Below are 22,444 nucleotides of genomic sequence, written 5' to 3' on the forward strand. Positions count from 1 at the left end.
GTTGATCCTCCTTTTGATGTACTGGTGATCATCCCTTTGATGGACTGGTTATAGTCCCTTTGATGGACTGGTTATCAGCCATGTGATGGACTGGTGATCCTCCCTTTGATGGACTGGTGATCAGCCCTGTGATGGAGGTGATCCTCCTTGTGATGGACTGGTGATCCTCCCTCTGATGGACTGGTGATCAGGCCTGTGATGGACTGGTGATCCTCCCTGTGATGGATTGGTGATCCTCCCTGTGATGGACTGGTGATCCTCCCTGTGATGGACTGGTGATCAGCCCTGTGATGGACTGGTCATCCTCCCTGTGATGGACTGGTGATCCTCCCTCTGATGGACTGGTGATCAGCCCTCGATGGACTGGTGATCCTCCCTGTGATGGACTGATGATCCTCCCTCTGATGGACTGGTGATCAGCCCTGTGATGGACTGGTGATCCTCCTTGTGATGGACTGGTGATCCTCCCTGTGATGGATTGGTGATCCTCCCTGTGATGGACTGTTGATCCTCCCTGTGATGGACTGGTGATCCTCCCTCTGATGGACTGGTGATCCTCCCTGTGATGGACTGGTGATCCTTCCTGTGATGGACTGGTGATGAGCCCTGTGATGGACTGGTGATGAGCCCTGTGATGGACTGGTGATCCTCCCTGTAATGAATTGGTGATCCTTCCTGTGATGGACTGGTGATGAGCCCTGTGATGGACTGGTGATCAGCCTTGTGTTGGACTGGTTAACAGACCTGTGATGGACTGGTGATCAGCCATGTGATGGACTGGTGATCCTCCCTTTGATGGACTGGTGATCAGCCCTGTGATGGAGGTGATCCTCCTTGTGATGGACTGGTGATCCTCCCTCTGATGGACTGGTGATCAGGCCTGTGATGGACTGGTGATCCTCCCTGTGATGGATTGGTGATCCTCCCTCTGATGGACTGGTGATCAGGCCTGTGATGGACTGGTGATCCTCCCTGTGATGGATTGGTGATCCTCCCTGTGATGGACTGGTGATCCTCCCTGTGATGGACTGGTGATCAGCCCTGTGATGGACTGGTCATCCTCCCTGTGATGGACTGGTGATCCTCCCTCTGATGGACTGGTGATCAGCCCTCGATGGACTGGTGATCCTCCCTGTGATGGACTGATGATCCTCCCTCTGATGGACTGGTGATCAGCCCTGTGATGGACTGGTGATCAGCCCTGTGATGGACTGGTCATCCTCCCTGTGATGGACTGGTGATCCTCCCTCTGATGGACTGGTGATCAGCCCTCGATGGACTGGTGATCCTCCCTGTGATGGACTGGTGATCCTCCCTCTGATGGACTGGTGATCCTCCCTTTGATGGACTGGTGATCAGCCCTGTGATGGACTGGTGATCCTCCCTGTGATGGACTGGTGATCAGCCCTGTGATGGACTGGTGATCCTCCCTCTGATGGACTGGTGATCAGCCCTGTGATGGACTGGTGATCCTTCCTGTATTGGACTGGTGATCAGACCTGTGTTGGACTGGTGATCAGACCTGTGATGGACTGGTGATGAGCCCTGTGATGGACTGGTGATCAGCCCTGTGTTGGACTGGTGATCAGACCTGTGATGGACTGGTGATGAGCCCTGTGATGGACTGGTGATCCTCCCTGTAATGAAATGGTGATCCTTCCTGTGATGGACTGGTGATGAGCCCTGTGGTGGACTGGTTAACAGACCTGTGATGGACTGGTGATCAGCCCTGTGATGGACTGGTGATCCTCCCTTTGACGGACTGGTGATCCTCCCTTTGATGGGCTGGTTATCAGCCCTGTGATGGACGGGTGATCCTCCCTTTGATGTACTGGTGATCATCCCTTTGATGGACTGGTTATAGCCCCTTTGATGATCTGGTTATCAGCCATGTGATGGACTGGTGATCCTCCCTTTGATGGACTGGTGATCAGCCCTGTGATGGAGGTGATCCTCCTTGTGATGGACTGGTGATCCTCCCTCTGATGGACTGGTGATCAGGCCTGTGATGGACTGGTGATCCTCCCTGTGATGGATTGGTGATCCTCCCTGTGATGGACTGGTGATCCTCCCTGTGATGGACTGGTGATCAGCCCTGTGATGGACTGGTGATCCTCCCTGTGATGGACTGGTGATCCTCCCTCTGATGGACTGGTGATCCTCCCTTTGATGGGCTGGTTACCAGCCCTGTGATGGACTGGTGATCCTCCCTTTGATGGACTGGTGATCCTCCCTTTGATGGACTGGTTATAGCCCCTGTGATGGACTGGTGATCCTCCCTGTGATGGACTGGTGATCCTCCCTTTGATGGACTGGTGATCATCCCTTTGATGGACTGGTTATAGCCCCTTTGATGGACTGGTTATCAGCCATGTGATGGACTGGTGATCCTCCCTTTGATGGACTGGTGATCAGCCCTGTGATGGACTGGTGATCCTCCTTGTTATGGACTGGTGATCCTCCCTCTGATGGACTGGTGATCAGCCCTGTGATGGACTGGTGATCCTCCCTGTGCTGGATTGGTGATCCTCCTTGTTATGGACTGGTGATCCTCCCTCTGATGGACTGGTGATCAGCCCTGTGATGGACTGGTGATCCTCCCTGTGCTGGATTGGTGATCCTCCCTGTGATGGACTGGTGATCCTCCCTGTGATGGACTGGTGATCAGCACTGTGATGGACTGGTGATCCTCCCTTTGACGGACTGGTGATCCTCCCTTTGATGGGCTGGTTATCAGCCCTGTGATGGACGGTTGATCCTCCCTTTGATGTACTGGTGATCATCCCTTTGATGGACTGGTTATAGCCCCTTTGATGGACTGGTTATCAGCCATGTGATGGACTGGTGATCCTCCCTTTGATGGACTGGTGATCAGCCCTGTGATGGAGGTGATCCTCCTTGTGATGGACTGGTGATCCTCCCTCTGATGGACTGGTGATCAGGCCTGTGATGGACTGGTGATCCTCCCTGTGATGGATTGGTGATCCTCCCTGTGATGGACTGGTGATCCTCCCTGTGATGGACTGGTGATCAGCCATGTGATGGACTGGTGATCCTCCCTTTGATGGACTGGTGATCAGCCCTGTGATGGACTGGTGATCCTCCCTGTGATGGACTGATGATCCTCCCTCTGATGGACTGGTGATCAGCCCTGTGATGGACTGGTGATCCTCCCTGTGATGGATTGGTGATCCTCCCTTTGATGGACTGGTGATCAGCCCGGTGATGGACTGGTGATCCTCCTTGTGATGGACTGGTGATCCTCCCTGTGATGGATTGGTGATCCTCCCTGTGATGGACTGTTGATCCTCCCTGTGATGGACTGGTGATCCTCCCTCTGATGGACTGGTGATCCTCCCTGTGATGGACTGGTGATCCTTCCTGTGATGGACTGGTGATGAGCCCTGTGATGGACTGGTGATGAGCCCTGTGATGGACTGGTGATCCTCCCTGTAATGAATTGGTGATCCTTCCTGTGATGGACTGGTGATGAGCCCTGTGATGGACTGGTGATCAGCCTTGTGTTGGACTGGTTAACAGACCTGTGATGGACTGGTGATCAGCCCTGTGATGGACTGGTGATCCTCCCTGTGCTGGATTGGTGATCCTCCTTGTTATGGACTGGTGATCCTCCCTCTGATGGACTGGTGATCAGCCCTGTGATGGACTGGTGATCCTCCCTGTGCTGGATTGGTGATCCTCCCTGTGATGGACTGGTGATCCTCCCTGTGATGGACTGGTGATCAGCACTGTGATGGACTGGTGATCCTCCCTTTGACGGACTGGTGATCCTCCCTTTGATGGGCTGGTTATCAGCCCTGTGATGGACGGTTGATCCTCCCTTTGATGTACTGGTGATCATCCCTTTGATGGACTGGTTATAGCCCCTTTGATGGACTGGTTATCAGCCATGTGATGGACTGGTGATCCTCCCTTTGATGGACTGGTGATCAGCCCTGTGATGGAGGTGATCCTCCTTGTGATGGACTGGTGATCCTCCCTCTGATGGACTGGTGATCAGGCCTGTGATGGACTGGTGATCCTCCCTGTGATGGATTGGTGATCCTCCCTGTGATGGACTGGTGATCCTCCCTGTGATGGACTGGTGATCAGCCCTGTGATGGACTGGTGATCCTCCCTGTGATGGACTGGTGATCCTCCCTCTGATGGACTGGTGATCAGCCCTATGATGGACTGGTGATCCTCTCTGTGATGGACTGGTGATCCTCCCTTTGATGGACTGGTGATGAGCCCTGTGATGGACTGGTAATCCTCCTTGTGATGGACTGGTGATCCTCCCTTTGATGGACTGGTGATCATCCCTGTGATGGACTGGTGATCCTCCCTGTGATGGACTGGTGATCAGCCCTGTGATGGACTGGTGATCCTCCCTGTGATGGATTGGTGATCCTCCCTGTGATGGACGGGTGATCCTCCCTGTGATGGACTGGTGATCCTTCCTGTGATGGACTGGTGATGAGCCCTGTGATGGACTGGTGATCCTCCCTGTGATGGACTGGTGATCCTCCCTCTGATGGACTGGTGATCCTCCCTGTGATGGACTGGTGATCCTTCCTGTGATGGACTGGTGATGAGCCCTGTGATGGACTGGTGATCAGAACTGTGTTGGACTGGTGATCAGCCCTGTGATGGACTGGTGATCCTCCCGGTGATGGACTGGTGATCAGCTCTGTGTTGGACCGGTGATGAGCCCTGTGTTGGACTGGTTATCCTCCCTTTGATGGACTGGTGATCCTCCCTTTGATGGGCTGGTTACCAGCCCTGTGATGGACTGGTGATTCTCCCTGTGATGGACTGGTGATCCTCCCTGTGATGGACTGGTGATCCTCCCTCTGATGGAATGGTGATCAGCCCTATGATGGACTGGTGATCCTCTCTGTGATGGACTGGTGATCCTCCCTTTGATGGACTGGTGATCATCCCTTTGATGGACTGGTTATAACCCCTTCGATGGACTGGTTATCAGCCATGTGATGGATTGGTGATCCTCCCTTTTATGGACTGGTTTTCAGCCCTGTGATGGACTGGTGATCCTCCTTTTGATGGACTGGGGATCCTCCCTCTGATGGACTGGTGATCAGCCCTGTGATGGACTGGTGATCCTCCCTTTGATGGACTGGTGATCAGCCCTGTGATGGACTGGTGATCCTCCCTGTGCTGGATTGGTGATCCTCCCTGTGATGGACTGGTGATCCTCACTGTGATGGACTGGTGATCAGCCCTGTGATGGACTGGTGATCCTCCCTGTGATGGACTGGTGATCCTCCCTCTGATGGACTGGTGATCCTCCCTTTGATGGAATGGTGATCAGCCCTGTGATGGACTGGTGATCCTCCCTGTGATGGACTGGTGATCAGCCCTGTGATGGACTGGTGATCCTCCCTCTGATGGACTGGTGATCAGCCCTGTGATGGACTGGTGATCCTTCCTGTATTGGACTGGTGATCAGACCTGTGTTGGACTGGTGATCAGACCTGTGATGGACTGGTGATGAGCCCTGTGATGGACTGGTGATCAGCCCTGTGTTGGACTGGTGATCAGACCTGTGATGGACTGGTGATGAGCCCTGTGATGGACTGGTGATCCTCCCTGTAATGAAATGGTGATCCTTCCTGTGATGGACTGGTGATGAGCCCTGTGGTGGACTGGTTAACAGACCTGTGATGGACTGGTGATCAGCCCTGTGATGGACTGGTGATCCTCCCTTTGAAGGACTGGTGATCCTCCCTTTGATGGGCTGGTTATCAGCCCTGTGATGGACGGGTGATCCTCCCTTTGATGTACTGGTGATCATCCCTTTGATGGACTGGTTATAGCCCCTTTGATGATCTGGTTATCAGCCATGTGATGGACTGGTGATCCTCCCTTTGATGGACTGGTGATCAGCCCTGTGATGGAGGTGATCCTCCTTGTGATGGACTGGTGATCCTCCCTCTGATGGACTGGTGATCAGGCCTGTGATGGACTGGTGATCCTCCCTGTGATGGATTGGTGATCCTCCCTGTGATGGACTGGTGATCCTCCCTGTGATGGACTGGTGATCAGCCCTGTGATGGACTGGTGATCCTCCCTGTGATGGACTGGTGATCCTCCCTCTGATGGACTGGTGATCCTCCCTTTGATGGGCTGGTTACCAGCCCTGTGATGGACTGGTGATCCTCCCTTTGATGGACTGGTGATCCTCCCTTTGATGGACTGGTTATAGCCCCTGTGATGGACTGGTGATCCTCCCATTGATGGACTGGTGATCAGCCCATCGATGGACTGGTGATCCTCCCGGTGATGGACTGGTGATCAGCCCTGTGTTAGACTGGTGATCCTCTCTGTGTTGGACTGGTGATCAGCCCTGTGTTGGACCGGTGATGAGCCCTGTGTTGGACTGGTGATCCTCCCTTTGATGGACTGGTGATCCTCCCTTTGATGTGCTGGTTATCAGCCCTGTGATGGACTGGTGATCCTCCCTTTGATGGACTGGTGATCCTCCCTTTGATGGACTGGTTATAGCCCCTTTGATGGACTGGTTATCAGCCATGTGATGGACTGGTGATCCTCCCTTTGATGGACTGGTGATCCTCCTTGTGATGGACTGGTGATCCTCCCTCTGATGGACTGGTGATCAGCCCTGTGATGGACTGGTGATCCTCCCTGTGATGGATTGGTGATCCTCCCTGTGATGGACTGGTGATCCTCCCTGTGATGGACTGGTGATCAGCCCTGTGATGGACTGTTGATCCTCCCTGTGATGGACTGGTGATCCTCCCTCTGATGGACCGGTTATCAGCCCTATGATGGACTGGTGATCCTCCCTGTGATGGACTGGTGATCCTCCCTCTGATGGACCGGTTATCAGCCCTATGATGGACTGGTGATCCTCCCTGTGATGGACTGGTGATCCTCCCTTTGATGGACTGGTGATCATCCCTTTGATGGACTGGTTATAGCCCCTTTGATGGACTGGTTATCAGCCATGTGATGGACTGGTGATCCTCCCTTTGATGGACTGGTGATCAGCCCTGTGATGGACTGGTGATCCTCCTTGTTATGGACTGGTGATCCTCCCTCTGATGGACTGGTGATCAGCCCTGTGATGGACTGGTGATCCTCCCTGTGCTGGATTGGTGATCCTCCTTGTTATGGACTGGTGATCCTCCCTCTGATGGACTGGTGATCAGCCCTGTGATGGACTGGTGATCCTCCCTGTGCTGGATTGGTGATCCTCCCTGTGATGGACTGGTGATCCTCCCTGTGATGGACTGGTGATCAGCACTGTGATGGACTGGTGATCCTCCCTTTGACGGACTGGTGATCCTCCCTTTGATGGGCTGGTTATCAGCCCTGTGATGGACGGTTGATCCTCCCTTTGATGTACTGGTGATCATCCCTTTGATGGACTGGTTATAGCCCCTTTGATGGACTGGTTATCAGCCATGTGATGGACTGGTGATCCTCCCTTTGATGGACTGGTGATCAGCCCTGTGATGGAGGTGATCCTCCCTTTGATGTACTGGTGATCATCCCTCTGATGGACCGGTTATCAGCCCTATGATGGACTGGTGATCCTCCCTGTGATGGACTGGTGATCCTCCCTTTGATGGACTGGTGATCATCCCTTTGATGGACTGGTTATAGCCCCTTTGATGATCTGGTTATCAGCCATGTGATGGACTGGTGATCCTCCCTTTGATGGACTGGTGATCAGCCCTGTGATGGAGGTGATCCTCCTTGTGATGGACTGGTGATCCTCCCTCTGATGGACTGGTGATCAGGCCTGTGATGGACTGGTGATCCTCCCTGTGATGGATTGGTGATCCTCCCTGTGATGGACTGGTGATCCTCCCTGTGATGGACTGGTGATCAGCCCTGTGATGGACTGGTGATCCTCCCTGTGATGGACTGGTGATCCTCCCTCTGATGGACTGGTGATCCTCCCTTTGATGGGCTGGTTACCAGCCCTGTGATGGACTGGTGATCCTCCCTTTGATGGACTGGTGATCCTCCCTTTGATGGACTGGTTATAGCCCCTGTGATGGACTGGTGATCCTCCCATTGATGGACTGGTGATCAGCCCATCGATGGACTGGTGATCCTCCCGGTGATGGACTGGTGATCAGCCCTGTGTTAGACTGGTGATCCTCTCTGTGTTGGACTGGTGATCAGCCCTGTGTTGGACCGGTGATGAGCCCTGTGTTGGACTGGTGATCCTCCCTTTGATGGACTGGTGATCCTCCCTTTGATGTGCTGGTTATCAGCCCTGTGATGGACTGGTGATCCTCCCTTTGATGGACTGGTGATCCTCCCTTTGATGGACTGGTTATAGCCCCTTTGATGGACTGGTTATCAGCCATGTGATGGACTGGTGATCCTCCCTTTGATGGACTGGTGATCCTCCTTGTGATGGACTGGTGATCCTCCCTCTGATGGACTGGTGATCAGCCCTGTGATGGACTGGTGATCCTCCCTGTGATGGATTGGTGATCCTCCCTGTGATGGACTGGTGATCCTCCCTGTGATGGACTGGTGATCAGCCCTGTGATGGACTGTTGATCCTCCCTGTGATGGACTGGTGATCCTCCCTCTGATGGACCGGTTATCAGCCCTATGATGGACTGGTGATCCTCCCTGTGATGGACTGGTGATCCTCCCTCTGATGGACCGGTTATCAGCCCTATGATGGACTGGTGATCCTCCCTGTGATGGACTGGTGATCCTCCCTTTGATGGACTGGTGATCATCCCTTTGATGGACTGGTTATAGCCCCTTTGATGGACTGGTTATCAGCCATGTGATGGACTGGTGATCCTCCCTTTGATGGACTGGTGATCAGCCCTGTGATGGACTGGTGATCCTCCTTGTTATGGACTGGTGATCCTCCCTCTGATGGACTGGTGATCAGCCCTGTGATGGACTGGTGATCCTCCCTGTGCTGGATTGGTGATCCTCCTTGTTATGGACTGGTGATCCTCCCTCTGATGGACTGGTGATCAGCCCTGTGATGGACTGGTGATCCTCCCTGTGCTGGATTGGTGATCCTCCCTGTGATGGACTGGTGATCCTCCCTGTGATGGACTGGTGATCAGCACTGTGATGGACTGGTGATCCTCCCTTTGACGGACTGGTGATCCTCCCTTTGATGGGCTGGTTATCAGCCCTGTGATGGACGGTTGATCCTCCCTTTGATGTACTGGTGATCATCCCTTTGATGGACTGGTTATAGCCCCTTTGATGGACTGGTTATCAGCCATGTGATGGACTGGTGATCCTCCCTTTGATGGACTGGTGATCAGCCCTGTGATGGAGGTGATCCTCCTTGTGATGGACTGGTGATCCTCCCTCTGATGGACTGGTGATCAGGCCTGTGATGGACTGGTGATCCTCCCTGTGATGGATTGGTGATCCTCCCTGTGATGGACTGGTGATCCTCCCTGTGATGGACTGGTGATCAGCCCTGTGATGTACTGGTGATCCTCCCTGTGATGGACTGGTGATCCTCCCTCTGATGGACTGGTGATCAGCCCTATGATGGACTGGTGATCCTCTCTGTGATGGACTGGTGATCCTCCCTTTGATGGACTGGTGATGAGCCCTGTGATGGACTGGTAATCCTCCTTGTGATGGACTGGTGATCCTCCCTCTGATGGACTGGTGATCATCCCTGTGATGGACTGGTGATCCTCCCTGTGATGGATTGGTGATCCTCCCTGTGATGGACGGGTGATCCTCCCTGTGATGGACTGGTGATCCTTCCTGTGATGGACTGGTGATGAGCCCTGTGATGGACTGGTGATCAGCCCTGTGTTGGACTGGTGATCCTCCCTGTGTTGGACTGGTGATCAGCCCTGTGTTGGACCGGTGATGAGCCCTGTGTTGGACTGGTGATCCTCCCTTTGATGGACTGGTGATCCTCCCTTTGATGGGCTGGTTACCAGCCCTGTGATGGACTGGTGGTCCTCCCTTTGATGGACTGGTGATCCTCCCTTTGATGGACTGGTTATAGCCCCTGTGATGGACTGGTTATCAGCCATGTGATGGACTGGTGATCCTCCCTTTGATGGACTGGTGATCAGCCCTGTGATGGACTGGTGATCCTCCCTGTGATGGACTGATGATCCTCCCTCTGATGGACTGGTGATCAGCCCTGTGATGGACTGGTGATCCTCCCTCTGATGGACTGGTGATCCTCCCTGTGATGGACTGGTGATCCTTCCTGTGATGGACTGGTGATGAGCCCTGTGATGGACTGGTGATGAGCCCTGTGATGGACTGGTGATCCTCCCTGTAATGAATTGGTGATCCTTCCTGTGATGGACTGGTGATGAGCCCTGTGATGGACTGGTGATCAGCCTTGTGTTGGACTGGTTAACAGACCTGTGATGGACTGGTGATCAGCCCTGTGATGGACTGGTGATCCTCCCTTTGACGGACTGGTGATCCTCCCTTTGATGGGCTGGTTATCAGCCCTGTGATGGACGGTTGATCCTCCCTTTGATGTACTGGTGATCATCCCTTTGATGGACTGGTTATAGTCCCTTTGATGGACTGGTTATCAGCCATGTGATGGACTGGTGATCCTCCCTTTGATGGACTGGTGATCAGCCCTGTGATGGAGGTGATCCTCCTTGTGATGGACTGGTGATCCTCCCTCTGATGGACTGGTGATCAGGCCTGTGATGGACTGGTGATCCTCCCTGTGATGGATTGGTGATCCTCCCTGTGATGGACTGGTGATCCTCCCTGTGATGGACTGGTGATCAGCCCTGTGATGGACTGGTCATCCTCCCTGTGATGGACTGGTGATCCTCCCTCTGATGGACTGGTGATCAGCCCTCGATGGACTGGTGATCCTCCCTGTGATGGACTGATGATCCTCCCTCTGATGGACTGGTGATCAGCCCTGTGATGGACTGGTGATCCTCCTTGTGATGGACTGGTGATCCTCCCTGTGATGGATTGGTGATCCTCCCTGTGATGGACTGTTGATCCTCCCTGTGATGGACTGGTGATCCTCCCTCTGATGGACTGGTGATCCTCCCTGTGATGGACTGGTGATCCTTCCTGTGATGGACTGGTGATGAGCCCTGTGATGGACTGGTGATGAGCCCTGTGATGGACTGGTGATCCTCCCTGTAATGAATTGGTGATCCTTCCTGTGATGGACTGGTGATGAGCCCTGTGATGGACTGGTGATCAGCCTTGTGTTGGACTGGTTAACAGACCTGTGATGGACTGGTGATCAGCCATGTGATGGACTGGTGATCCTCCCTTTGATGGACTGGTGATCAGCCCTGTGATGGAGGTGATCCTCCTTGTGATGGACTGGTGATCCTCCCTCTGATGGACTGGTGATCAGGCCTGTGATGGACTGGTGATCCTCCCTGTGATGGATTGGTGATCCTCCCTCTGATGGACTGGTGATCAGGCCTGTGATGGACTGGTGATCCTCCCTGTGATGGATTGGTGATCCTCCCTGTGATGGACTGGTGATCCTCCCTGTGATGGACTGGTGATCAGCCCTGTGATGGACTGGTCATCCTCCCTGTGATGGACTGGTGATCCTCCCTCTGATGGACTGGTGATCAGCCCTCGATGGACTGGTGATCCTCCCTGTGATGGACTGATGATCCTCCCTCTGATGGACTGGTGATCAGCCCTGTGATGGACTGGTGATCAGCCCTGTGATGGACTGGTCATCCTCCCTGTGATGGACTGGTGATCCTCCCTCTGATGGACTGGTGATCAGCCCTCGATGGACTGGTGATCCTCCCTGTGATGGACTGGTGATCCTCCCTCTGATGGACTGGTGATCCTCCCTTTGATGGACTGGTGATCAGCCCTGTGATGGACTGGTGATCCTCCCTGTGATGGACTGGTGATCAGCCCTGTGATGGACTGGTGATCCTCCCTCTGATGGACTGGTGATCAGCCCTGTGATGGACTGGTGATCCTTCCTGTATTGGACTGGTGATCAGACCTGTGTTGGACTGGTGATCAGACCTGTGATGGACTGGTGATGAGCCCTGTGATGGACTGGTGATCAACCCTGTGTTGGACTGGTGATCAGACCTGTGATGGACTGGTGATGAGCCCTGTGATGGACTGGTGATCCTCCCTGTAATGAAATGGTGATCCTTCCTGTGATGGACTGGTGATGAGCCCTGTGGTGGACTGGTTAACAGACCTGTGATGGACTGGTGATCAGCCCTGTGATGGACTGGTGATCCTCCCTTTGACGGACTGGTGATCCTCCCTTTGATGGGCTGGTTATCAGCCCTGTGATGGACGGGTGATCCTCCCTTTGATGTACTGGTGATCATCCCTTTGATGGACTGGTTATAGCCCCTTTGATGATCTGGTTATCAGCCATGTGATGGACTGGTGATCCTCCCTTTGATGGACTGGTGATCAGCCCTGTGATGGAGGTGATCCTCCTTGTGATGGACTGGTGATCCTCCCTCTGATGGACTGATGATCAGGCCTGTGATGGACTGGTGATCCTCCCTGTGATGGATTGGTGATCCTCCCTGTGATGGACTGGTGATCCTCCCTGTGATGGACTGGTGATCAGCCCTGTGATGGACTGGTGATCCTCCCTGTGATGGACTGGTGATCCTCCCTCTGATGGACTGGTGATCCTCCCTTTGATGGGCTGGTTACCAGCCCTGTGATGGACTGGTGATCCTCCCTTTGATGGACTGGTGATCCTCCCTTTGATGGACTGGTTATAGCCCCTGTGATGGACTGGTTATCAGCCATGTGATGGACTGGTGATCCTCCCTGTGATGGATTGGTGATCCTCCCTGTGATGGACTGTTGATCCTCCCTGTGATGGACTGGTGATCCTCCCTCTGATGGACTGGTGATCCTCCCTGTGATGTACTGGTGATCCTTCCTGTGATGGACTGGTGATGAGCCCTGTGATGGACTGGTGATCAGAACTGTGTTGGACTGGTGATCAGCCCTGTGATGGACTGGTGATCCTCCCGGTGATGGACTGGTGATCAGCTCTGTGTTGGACCGGTGATGAGCCCTGTGTTGGACTGGTTATCCTCCCTTTGATGGACTGGTGATCCTCCCTTTGATGGGCTGGTTACCAGCCCTGTGATGGACTGGTGATTCTCCCTGTGATGGACTGGTGATCCTCCCTGTGATGGACTGGTGATCCTCCCTCTGATGGAATGGTGATCAGCCCTGTGATGGACTGGTGATCCTCCCTGTGATGGACTGGTGATCAGCCCTGTGATGGACTGGTGATCCTCCCTCTGATGGACTGGTGATCAGCCCTGTGATGGACTGGTGATCCTTCCTGTATTGGACTGGTGATCAGACCTGTGTTGGACTGGTGATCAGACCTGTGATGGACTGGTGATGAGCCCTGTGATGGACTGGTGATCAGCCCTGTGTTGGACTGGTGATCAGACCTGTGATGGACTGGTGATGAGCCCTGTGATGGACTGGTGATCCTCCCTGTAATGAAATGGTGATCCTTCCTGTGATGGACTGGTGATGAGCCCTGTGGTGGACTGGTTAACAGACCTGTGATGGACTGGTGATCAGCCCTGTGATGGACTGGTGATCCTCCCTTTGACGGACTGGTGATCCTCCCTTTGATGGGCTGGTTATCAGCCCTGTGATGGACGGGTGATCCTCCCTTTGATGTACTGGTGATCATCCCTTTGATGGACTGGTTATAGCCCCTTTGATGATCTGGTTATCAGCCATGTGATGGACTGGTGATCCTCCCTTTGATGGACTGGTGATCAGCCCTGTGATGGAGGTGATCCTCCTTGTGATGGACTGGTGATCCTCCCTCTGATGGACTGGTGATCAGGCCTGTGATGGACTGGTGATCCTCCCTGTGATGGATTGGTGATCCTCCCTGTGATGGACTGGTGATCCTCCCTGTGATGGACTGGTGATCAGCCCTGTGATGGACTGGTGATCCTCCCTGTGATGGACTGGTGATCCTCCCTCTGATGGACTGGTGATCCTCCCTTTGATGGGCTGGTTACCAGCCCTGTGATGGACTGGTGATCCTCCCTTTGATGGACTGGTGATCCTCCCTTTGATGGACTGGTTATAGCCCCTGTGATGGACTGGTTATCAGCCATGTGATGGACTGGTGATCCTCCCATTGATGGACTGGTGATCAGCCCATCGATGGACTGGTGATCCTCCCGGTGATGGACTGGTGATCAGCCCTGTGTTAGACTGGTGATCCTCTCTGTGTTGGACTGGTGATCAGCCCTGTGTTGGACCGGTGATGAGCCCTGTGTTGGACTGGTGATCCTCCCTTTGATGGACTGGTGATCCTCCCTTTGATGTGCTGGTTATCAGCCCTGTGATGGACTGGTGATCCTCCCTTTGATGGACTGGTGATCCTCCCTTTGATGGACTGGTTATAGCCCCTTTGATGGACTGGTTATCAGCCATGTGATGGACTGGTGATCCTCCCTTTGATGGACTGGTGATCCTCCTTGTGATGGACTGGTGATCCTCCCTCTGATGGACTGGTGATCAGCCCTGTGATGGACTGGTGATCCTCCCTGTGATGGATTGGTGATCCTCCCTGTGATGGACTGGTGATCCTCCCTGTGATGGACTGGTGATCAGCCCTGTGATGGACTGTTGATCCTCCCTGTGATGGACTGGTGATCCTCCCTCTGATGGACCGGTTATCAGCCCTATGATGGACTGGTGATCCTCCCTGTGATGGACTGGTGATCCTCCCTCTGATGGACCGGTTATCAGCCCTATGATGGACTGGTGATCCTCCCTGTGATGGACTGGTGATCCTCCCTTTGATGGACTGGTGATCATCCCTTTGATGGACTGGTTATAGCCCCTTTGATGGACTGGTTATCAGCCATGTGATGGACTGGTGATCCTCCCTTTGATGGACTGGTGATCAGCCCTGTGATGGACTGGTGATCCTCCTTGTTATGGACTGGTGATGCTCCCTCTGATGGACTGGTGATCAGCCCTGTGATGGACTGGTGATCCTCCCTGTGCTGGATTGGTGATCCTCCTTGTTATGGACTGGTGATCCTCCCTCTGATGGACTGGTGATCAGCCCTGTGATGGACTGGTGATCCTCCCTGTGCTGGATTGGTGATCCTCCCTGTGATGGACTGGTGATCCTCCCTGTGATGGACTGGTGATCAGCACTGTGATGGACTGGTGATCCTCCCTTTGACGGACTGGTGATCCTCCCTTTGATGGGCTGGTTATCAGCCCTGTGATGGACGGTTGATCCTCCCTTTGATGTACTGGTGATCATCCCTTTGATGGACTGGTTATAGCCCCTTTGATGGACTGGTTATCAGCCATGTGATGGACTGGTGATCCTCCCTTTGATGGACTGGTGATCAGCCCTGTGATGGAGGTGATCCTCCTTGTGATGGACTGGTGATCCTCCCTCTGATGGACTGGTGATCAGGCCTGTGATGGACTGGTGATCCTCCCTGTGATGGATTGGTGATCCTCCCTGTGATGGACTGGTGATCCTCCCTGTGATGGACTGGTGATCAGCCCTGTGATGGACTGGTGATCCTCCCTGTGATGGACTGGTGATCCTCCCTCTGATGGACTGGTGATCAGCCCTATGATGGACTGGTGATCCTCTCTGTGATGGACTGGTTATCCTCCCTTTGATGGACTGGTGATGAGCCCTGTGATGGACTGGTAATCCTCCTTGTGATGGACTGGTGATCCTCCCTTTGATGGACTGGTGATCATCCCTGTGATGGACTGGTGATCCTCCCTGTGATGGACTGGTGATCAGCCCTGTGATGGACTGGTGATCCTCCCTGTGATGGATTGGTGATCCTCCCTGTGATGGACGGGTGATCCTCCCTGTGATGGACTGGTGATCCTTCCTGTGATGGACTGGTGATGAGCCCTGTGATGGACTGGTGATCCTCCCTGTGATGGACTGGTGATCCTCCCTGTGATGGACTGGTGATCCTTCCTGTGATGGACTGGTGATGAGCCCTGTGATGGACTGGTGATCAGAACTGTGTTGGACTGGTGATCAGCCCTGTGATGGACTGGTGATCCTCCCGGTGATGGACTGGTGATCAGCTCTGTGTTGGACCGGTGATGAGCCCTGTGTTGGACTGGTTATCCTCCCTTTGATGGACTGGTGATCCTCCCTTTGATGGGCTGGTTACCAGCCCTGTGATGGACTGGTGATTCTCCCTGTGATGGACTGGTGATCCTCCCTGTGATGGACTGGTGATCCTCCCTCTGATGGAATGGTGATCAGCCCTATGATGGACTGGTGATCCTCTCTGTGATGGACTGGTGATCCTCCCTTTGATGGACTGGTGATCATCCCTTTGATGGACTGGTTATAACCCCTTCGATGGACTGGTTATCAGCCATGTGATGGATTGGTGATCCTCCCTTTTATGGACTGGTTTTCAGCCCTGTGATGGACTGGTGATCCTCCTTTTGATGGACTGGGGATCCTCCCTCTGATGGACTGGTGATCAGCCCTGTGATGGACTGGTGATCCTCCCTTTGATGGACTGGTGATCAGCCCTGTGATGGACTGGTGATCCTCCCTGTGCTGGATTGGTGATCCTCCCTGTGATGGACTGGTGATCCTCACTGTGATGGACTGGTGATCAGCCCTGTGATGGACTGGTGATCCTCCCTGTGATGGACTGGTGATCCTCCCTCTGATGGACTGGTGATCCTCCCTTTGATGGAATGGTGATCAGCCCTGTGATGGACTGGTGATCCTCCCTGTGATGGACTGGTGATCAGCCCTGTGATGGACTGGTGATCCTCCCTCTGATGGACTGGTGATCAGCCCTGTGATGGACTGGTGATCCTTCCTGTATTGGACTGGTGATCAGACCTGTGTTGGACTGGTGATCAGACCTGTGATGGACTGGTGATGAGCCCTGTGATGGACTGGTGATCAGCCCTGTGTTGGACTGGTGATCAGACCTGTGATGGACTGGTGATGAGCCCTGTGATGGACTGGTGATCCTCCCTGTAATGAAATGGTGATCCTTCCTGTGATGGACTGGTGATGAGCCCTGTGGTGGACTGGTTAACAGACCTGTGATGGACTGGTGATCAGCCCTGTGATGGACTGGTGATCCTCCCTTTGAAGGACTGGTGATCCTCCCTTTGATGGGCTGGTTATCAGCCCTGTGATGGACGGGTGATCCTCCCTTTGATGTACTGGTGATCATCCCTTTGATGGACTGGTTATAGCCCCTTTGATGATCTGGTTATCAGCCATGTGATGGACTGGTGATCCTCCCTTTGATGGACTGGTGATCAGCCCTGTGATGGAGGTGATCCTCCTTGTGATGGACTGGTGATCCTCCCTCTGATGGACTGGTGATCAGGCCTGTGATGGACTGGTGATCCTCCCTGTGATGGATTGGTGATCCTCCCTGTGATGGACTGGTGATCCTCCCTGTGATGGACTGGTGATCAGCCCTGTGATGGACTGGTGATCCTCCCTGTGATGGACTGGTGATCCTCCCTCTGATGGACTGGTGATCCTCCCTTTGATGGGCTGGTTACCAGCCCTGTGATGGACTGGTGATCCTCCCTTTGATGGACTGGTGATCCTCCCTTTGATGGACTGGTTATAGCCCCTGTGATGGACTGGTGATCCTCCCATTGATGGACTGGTGATCAGCCCATCGATGGACTGGTGATCCTCCCGGTGATGGACTGGTGATCAGCCCTGTGTTAGACTGGTGATCCTCTCTGTGTTGGACTGGTGATCAGCCCTGTGTTGGACCGGTGATGAGCCCTGTGTTGGACTGGTGATCCTCCCTTTGATGGACTGGTGATCCTCCCTTTGATGTGCTGGTTATCAGCCCTGTGATGGACTGGTGATCCTCCCTTTGATGGACTGGTGATCCTCCCTTTGATGGACTGGTTATAGCCCCTTTGATGGACTGGTTATCAGCCATGTGATGGACTGGTGATCCTCCCTTTGATGGACTGGTGATCCTCCTTGTGATGGACTGGTGATCCTCCCTCTGATGGACTGGTGATCAGCCCTGTGATGGACTGGTGATCCTCCCTGTGATGGATTGGTGATCCTCCCTGTGATGGACTGGTGATCCTCCCTGTGATGGACTGGTGATCAGCCCTGTGATGGACTGTTGATCCTCCCTGTGATGGACTGGTGATCCTCCCTCTGATGGACCGGTTATCAGCCCTATGATGGACTGGTGATCCTCCCTGTGATGGACTGGTGATCCTCCCTCTGATGGACCGGTTATCAGCCCTATGATGGACTGGTGATCCTCCCTGTGATGGACTGGTGATCCTCCCTTTGATGGACTGGTGATCATCCCTTTGATGGACTGGTTATAGCCCCTTTGATGGACTGGTTATCAGCCATGTGATGGACTGGTGATCCTCCCTTTGATGGACTGGTGATCAGCCCTGTGATGGACTGGTGATCCTCCTTGTTATGGACTGGTGATCCTCCCTCTGATGGACTGGTGATCAGCCCTGTGATGGACTGGTGATCCTCCCTGTGCTGGATTGGTGATCCTCCTTGTTATGGACTGGTGATCCTCCCTCTGATGGACTGGTGATCAGCCCTGTGATGGACTGGTGATCCTCCCTGTGCTGGATTGGTGATCCTCCCTGTGATGGACTGGTGATCCTCCCTGTGATGGACTGGTGATCAGCACTGTGATGGACTGGTGATCCTCCCTTTGACGGACTGGTGATCCTCCCTTTGATGGGCTGGTTATCAGCCCTGTGATGGACGGTTGATCCTCCCTTTGATGTACTGGTGATCATCCCTTTGATGGACTGGTTATAGCCCCTTTGATGGACTGGTTATCAGCCATGTGATGGACTGGTGATCCTCCCTTTGATGGACTGGTGATCAGCCCTGTGATGGAGGTGATCCTCCTTGTGATGGACTGGTGATCCTCCCTCTGATGGACTGGTGATCAGGCCTGTGATGGACTGGTGATCCTCCCTGTGATGGATTGGTGATCCTCCCTGTGATGGACTGGTGATCCTCCCTGTGATGGACTGGTGATCAGCCCTGTGATGGACTGGTGATCCTCCCTGTGATGGACTGGTGATCCTCCCTCTGATGGACTGGTGATCAGCCCTATGATGGACTGGTGATCCTCTCTGTGATGGACTGGTGATCCTCCCTTTGATGGACTGGTGATGAGCCCTGTGATGGACTGGTAATCCTCCTTGTGATGGACTGGTGATCCTCCCTCTGATGGACTGGTGATCATCCCTGTGATGGACTGGTGATCCTCCCTGTGATGGATTGGTGATCCTCCCTGTGATGGACGGGTGATCCTCCCTGTGATGGACTGGTGATCCTTCCTGTGATGGACTGGTGATGAGCCCTGTGATGGACTGGTGATCAGCCCTGTGTTGGACTGGTGATCCTCCCTGTGTTGGACTGGTGATCAGCCCTGTGTTGGACCGGTGATGAGCCCTGTGTTGGACTGGTGATCCTCCCTTTGATGGACTGGTGATCCTCCCTTTGATGGGCTGGTTACCAGCCCTGTGATGGACTGGTGGTCCTCCCTTTGATGGACTGGTGATCCTCCCTTTGATGGACTGGTTATAGCCCCTGTGATGGACTGGTTATCAGCCATGTGATGGACTGGTGATCCTCCCTTTGATGGACTGGTGATCAGCCCTGTGATGGACTGGTGATCCTCCCTGTGATGGACTGATGATCCTCCCTCTGATGGACTGGTGATCAGCCCTGTGATGGACTGGTGATCCTCCCTCTGATGGACTGGTGATCCTCCCTGTGATGGACTGGTGATCCTTCCTGTGATGGACTGGTGATGAGCCCTGTGATGGACTGGTGATGAGCCCTGTGATGGACTGGTGATCCTCCCTGTAATGAATTGGTGATCCTTCCTGTGATGGACTGGTGATGAGCCCTGTGATGGACTGGTGATCAGCCTTGTGTTGGACTGGTTAACAGACCTGTGATGGACTGGTGATCAGCCCTGTGATGGACTGGTGATCCTCCCTTTGACGGACTGGTGATCCTCCCTTTGATGGGCTGGTTATCAGCCCTGTGATGGACGGTTGATCCTCCCTTTGATGTACTGGTGATCATCCCTTTGATGGACTGGTTATAGTCCCTTTGATGGACTGGTTATCAGCCATGTGATGGACTGGTGATCCTCCCTTTGATGGACTGGTGATCAGCCCTGTGATGGAGGTGATCCTCCTTGTGATGGACTGGTGATCCTCCCTCTGATGGACTGGTGATCAGGCCTGTGATGGACTGGTGATCCTCCCTGTGATGGATTGGTGATCCTCCCTGTGATGGACTGGTGATCCTCCCTGTGATGGACTGGTGATCAGCCCTGTGATGGACTGGTGATCCTCCCTGTGATGGACTGGTGATCCTCCCTCTGATGGACTGGTGATCAGCCCTCGATGGACTGGTGATCCTCCCTGTGATGGACTGATGATCCTCCCTCTGATGGACTGGTGATCAGCCCTGTGATGGACTGGTGATCCTCCTTGTGATGGACTGGTGATCCTCCCTGTGATGGATTGGTGATCCTCCCTGTGATGGACTGTTGATCCTCCCTGTGATGGACTGGTGATCCTCCCTCTGATGGACTGGTGATCCTCCCTGTGATGGACTGGTGATCCTTCCTGTGATGGACTGGTGATGAGCCCTGTGATGGACTGGTGATGAGCCCTGTGATGGACTGGTGATCCTCCCTGTAATGAATTGGTGATCCTTCCTGTGATGGACTGGTGATGAGCCCTGTGATGGACTGGTGATCAGCCTTGTGTTGGACTGGTTAACAGACCTGTGATGGACTGGTGATCAGCCATGTGATGGACTGGTGATCCTCCCTTTGATGGACTGGTGATCAGCCCTGTGATGGAGGTGATCCTCCTTGTGATGGACTGGTGATCCTCCCTCTGATGGACTGGTGATCAGGCCTGTGATGGACTGGTGATCCTCCCTGTGATGGATTGGTGATCCCCCCTCTGATGGACTGGTGATCAGGCCTGTGATGGACTGGTGATCCTCCCTGTGATGGATTGGTGATCCTCCCTGTGATGGACTGGTGATCCTCCCTGTGATGGACTGGTGATCAGCCCTGTGATGGACTGGTCATCCTCCCTGTGATGGACTGGTGATCCTCCCTCTGATGGACTGGTGATCAGCCCTCGATGGACTGGTGATCCTCCCTGTGATGGACTGATGATCCTCCCTCTGATGGACTGGTGATCAGCCCTGTGATGGACTGGTGATCAGCCCTGTGATGGACTGGTCATCCTCCCTGTGATGGACTGGTGATCCTCCCTCTGATGGACTGGTGATCAGCCCTCGATGGACTGGTGATCCTCCCTGTGATGGACTGGTGATCCTCCCTCTGATGGACTGGTGATCCTCCCTTTGATGGACTGGTGATCAGCCCTGTGATGGACTGGTGATCCTCCCTGTGATGGACTGGTGATCAGCCCTGTGATGGACTGGTGATCCTCCCTCTGATGGACTGGTGATCAGCCCTGTGATGGACTGGTGATCCTTCCTGTATTGGACTGGTGATCAGACCTGTGTTGGACTGGTGATCAGACCTGTGATGGACTGGTGATGAGCCCTGTGATGGACTGGTGATCAGCCCTGTGTTGGACTGGTGATCAGACCTGTGATGGACTGGTGATGAGCCCTGTGATGGACTGGTGATCCTCCCTGTAATGAAATGGTGATCCTTCCTGTGATGGACTGGTGATGAGCCCTGTGGTGGACTGGTTAACAGACCTGTGATGGACTGGTGATCAGCCCTGTGATGGACTGGTGATCCTCCCTTTGACGGACTGGTGATCCTCCCTTTGATGGGCTGGTTATCAGCCCTGTGATGGACGGGTGATCCTCCCTTTGATGTACTGGTGATCATCCCTTTGATGGACTGGTTATAGCCCCTTTGATGATCTGGTTATCAGCCATGTGATGGACTGGTGATCCTCCCTTTGATGGACTGGTGATCAGCCCTGTGATGGAGGTGATCCTCCTTGTGATGGACTGGTGATCCTCCCTCTGATGGACTGGTGATCAGGCCTGTGATGGACTGGTGATCCTCCCTGTGATGGATTGGTGATCCTCCCTGTGATGGACTGGTGATCCTCCCTGTGATGGACTGGTGATCAGCCCTGTGATGGACTGGTGATCCTCCCTGTGATGGACTGGTGATCCTCCCTCTGATGGACTGGTGATCCTCCCTTTGATGGGCTGGTTACCAGCCCTGTGATGGACTGGTGATCCTCCCTTTGATGGACTGGTGATCCTCCCTTTGATGGACTGGTTATAGCCCCTGTGATGGACTGGTTATCAGCCATGTGATGGACTGGTGATCCTCCCATTGATGGACTGGTGATCAGCCCATCGATGGACTGGTGATCCTCCCGGTGATGG

This window comes from Pleuronectes platessa, chromosome 24 (genome assembly GCF_947347685.1).
Source record: "Pleuronectes platessa chromosome 24, fPlePla1.1, whole genome shotgun sequence".
Lineage (NCBI taxonomy): Eukaryota > Metazoa > Chordata > Actinopteri > Pleuronectiformes > Pleuronectidae > Pleuronectes > Pleuronectes platessa.